Source organism: Pipistrellus kuhlii, unplaced genomic scaffold (assembly GCF_014108245.1).
Source record: "Pipistrellus kuhlii isolate mPipKuh1 unplaced genomic scaffold, mPipKuh1.p scaffold_m20_p_5, whole genome shotgun sequence".
NCBI classification, from domain to species: Eukaryota; Metazoa; Chordata; class Mammalia; order Chiroptera; family Vespertilionidae; genus Pipistrellus; species Pipistrellus kuhlii.
This window is the reverse complement of record NW_023425551.1, coordinates 39642412-39646352: the sequence shown is the minus strand read 5'-3', so window position 1 is coordinate 39646352 and position 3941 is coordinate 39642412. Positions and strand designations below refer to the sequence as shown.

Genomic DNA, 3941 nt, shown 5'->3' with positions numbered 1-3941 from the left:
TGGTAATTCAGAGAGGATTCATGACTTGTTGGAGAGACAGTGTGCTTTAGCCAAGATTAATTAACCTCCATTTCCTCTTTTGTCAAGAGTCAAGACAATGGAGAAAACCAAACTCAGAGATGACCCAGGGCTGGAATTATCAGATAGGGACTTTAAATATAACTATTATTAAAATATGTTAAAGGACATTACAGAAAAGGTGAACAATATACATGAACAAATAAAATTGGGAACATTCAAATGAAGATGATAGAAATAAAAGGAAATACTAAAACAAATTCTGAAATTTGCTTACTAGTAAACTTAGTCTCTGAGAAAAGAATCTGTTAACTTTAAGACAGGTCTTCAGATATTAGCCAAAATGAAAAAAAAAACACACAAACAAATAAAAAGAGTAAAAGGAAAACAAAAAGAAAAAAATCATACTAGAACATCCAAAAGTTCTGGAACAATATAAAATGGTCAATTATACATGTAATTGAAATTCTAGAGGAGGAGAGAGAGAACAAATCAAAAAAATACTTGAAAAGATAGGAGAATCTTTCTTACCAAAACAATCACTAAGCAAGATTTTTTTTTCTGAGAATTTTAAAAAATAATGAAAGTCATAAAATCACATATCCAAACAAGATAACTAAACATACAATTAAAGTACATGCATGCATGGATGCACATACACACACACACCTCTATATATCATATCAAAAATAATGATGGGCGCACAGAAAATCAAAGATAAAAAGAAAGCAGCAAAAACTGTACCATAAAATGTGGTAGAAATCCAGATAAAAATGTGGATTTACTTGTAGACATACAGAACTCTTGTAATGGTACAGTAAGGGTAAATATAAAATATATTTTTAAAGTGTTAATTGCTCTAAAAGTAATTAATTGTCTAAAACAACAGCAGCATATTGGGGTTTTGTAACATGATTCTTCATAAGTTATACACAGTACAGAAATGATGATTTCACTTATTTTTAATTTCTTGTCATTTGAACATTTGTATATATCTTATTAAACATGCAACTTAGCTTTTGCAAATAACATTCCAAAGTGTTGATGTACATTATTTTATTTGATCTTCTAGTAAGCCTGTTATTAGAATAAACTTCTTAGATTGATAAGTAGATAAAAGTATGGTGATTCAGAGGGGTTACCTGGCTTGTTGGAGAGAGAGTGCGCTGGAGCCAAGACTAGAAATAAACAGAGACAGCTTTCCTCCATGCAGAATTAGAGTAGTTGCCCCCAAGAATATAACACAGTGCAGCAACCTGGATTGTTAAAAGATTAATCAGGGGTCCTCAAACTTTTTAAAGTGGGGGCCAGATCACGGTCCCTCAGAGAGCTGGAGGGCCGGACTATATGAACTACTAATTCCTACTGTAACACCTCGGCTGCGCTCACTGCCCCAAAAACCTGACGGGCCGGATCAGACTCCTCTGCGGGCCGCATGTGGCCCGCGGGCCGTAGTTTGAAGACGCCTGAATCTGTTCTCATCAACTACACACTGCTTTTTAAACAGATGGTGTATCCTTAGATGGCACTACAGAATATTTGTACCATTTGTAGGAAAGTATAACCTTGACTCTAGTATATCTAGCATACATTGAAAGCTTAGTTATATGAATTAACATTTTTCAAAATTTAAATACTGCTCTAGTGTAGTTGGTCCAAAATAAAGCTGCTTCCAGTTGCCAAACCTACAATGTAACTGAGTGAAGTGGTTCCGAGCTAAGACAATGGGTCATAGTAGGAAGTAGAGTAATGGAAGTGATGGGCCTCATTGAGATAAGAGTGCTACTCAAATCAGTTTTGCAGGCCCAGGCTTATTTGCAAAGTGTTTCTTACAAAACCATGATAAAAGTAGAAACTGAGAGGAAGATTTAGAAAATTTTATAGAAATCTGAAAGTAATTTATGTCTCTTAAATCTAATAATAAAAAACGTGGGCTTATATTAGTGTCTTTTTCATTTCTCTTTGTCTAATTTATTTGTAATTGCATTTTAGAAAACTGTTGATTCATGAAGAATAGAACACTTAAAAATAAAATGAGTGCTTCACTGCAGTTAGTTTGAGAAGCACTGACCTCCAGGCATGCAAACTAACTAAATAAAAATAAGACAAGCGCAACAGATCTGTGCCCAAACGTGGCCTATGGCTTTCCAGTTTCCAAGCTTGCCTTTAGATACTCTAAAATTGAGACCTATACACCTTGTTCTCACCTCATTTGCAGCCTGTACTGAACCCTCTGGAATACAGTGTTGAATGTAAAATAAAGATATTATGAAAAATTCAGCTCACAACATTATGCAGGATCCTTTTATAATGATCTGCAGAAGAAATGTTTCTCACACTTTGTTTTCAGAGGAGTGATACTGATTTTTATTACTGATCTTGTTGATTATGTAATTCCCTCTTTCAGTGGTTGCTAAGAAGTGCAGAGTTAAATTTTGTTCCTAACAATGGTTAAGAGGCTTGTGGTATATATTTTAAAATTATATGATTTAATTTACGAATGGTCTTACTCAATTTTGTGTCTCCTAAACTATTTGTCCAGCAAATTATTTTTTTCTCATAATGCATTTAAATTTGTAGCAAAGTAAGGAACAACTAGAAAGAAAGATAACAGGATGCTTGGAAGAAAGGAAGAAAGGAGGGAGGGAAGGAAGGAGGGAAGGAAGGAAGGAAGGAAGGAAGGAAGGAAGGAAGGAAGGAAGGAAGGAAGGAAGGAAGACAGACATATTCAAATGTGGTTAAATATTGCTTATTAAATACCTGAATAATACTTACCTGGCAGTGGAGATACATGATCACGAAGGTGGTTTCCCCAGGGCGAGGCTTACCCATTGCACTCCAGGTATGCTGACCCCTGCGATTTTTCCAAATGTAAGAAACTCGACTGCATAATTTGTGGTAGTGGGGGACTATATTTGTGCTCTCTCCTATTAATAAAAATTAAAAATATGAATAAATCTGAACTGCGTTCATTCTTATTACAATGCACTCTCATTGCTACCTAGTGATAAAGACTCTGAGAGAAATATAGGCTAGAAATGTCAAAGTTAAAATAAATTATTGGGGGGAATTTACTATCATTTTCAATATGTAAAAGTGGACAGTAAAATTTGTTTCCTCCATGCAGAATTAGCTGTTCTTAACCAGGTGCGAATCCTGGGAGCCACTTCATTATTATGTCCATCTTCATGTATTCTCACAATGTTTCAGGTTCCGGATATAAGCCAGGCCCTGTGTGTATGCAGGCTGTGTAATCTTAGAGATAACAGCATCCCACTGAGATAATGTGCTTTCGTTCCTAATGGCAACCAGAGGAGTAGATGAGCAGTACATATCATTACAGCAATGGCGCAAAAACTTCAGGCCATATTTGCATCCAGTTCAACTCAGTACAACAATTTTGTGATTCCCAGAAAGAAGTTTATATGCTGCTAACCAGGAAAACTACCCAACATATTAAGAAAAAGTACATGTGATTTTCAGCTCTCTGCAATCTATAATTACCGTATTTTTCGGACCATAAGACGCACTTTTCCCCCCCAGAAGTGGGGGGAAAAAGTCCCTGCATCTTATGGTCCAAATATAGCCTACACATATACTTTAAAAAAAAAAAAGATTTTTACTTGCCCAGCTCTGTGTGGTCTCTGTGTGCTTGCCCGGCTCTAAAATGGTTCTAAATGCTGCTGTTTACTTTACAGGGTTGATTACATGTGTTTATGACTGTGATGTTGGGTTTTAATGCACATAAAATATTTTAGGACACTATTTGTTTCAGAATCTTTTTTTCTTCATTTCCCTTCTCTAAAAACTGGTGCGTCTTATGGTCCGGAGCGTCTTATGGTCCGAAAAATACGGTAATTATATCTTATGCAGATAAGTAGAAAATGAGTTTAAAAGCAAACAACTCTGCTGGTAAAAGTATG

The 3941-nt window shown here is 35.5% G+C and overlaps 1 non-coding gene across 1 annotated transcript; it reads left to right on the top strand.

Annotated features, from left to right (window-relative positions):
- The first annotated feature begins 2785 nt into the window (after positions 1-2785).
- On the top strand, positions 2786-2948 carry LOC118706262. The gene has a single exon (XR_004983974.1). It is a non-coding gene; the product is annotated as a U1 spliceosomal RNA (small nuclear RNA).
- Positions 2949-3941: the final 993 nt, after the last annotated feature.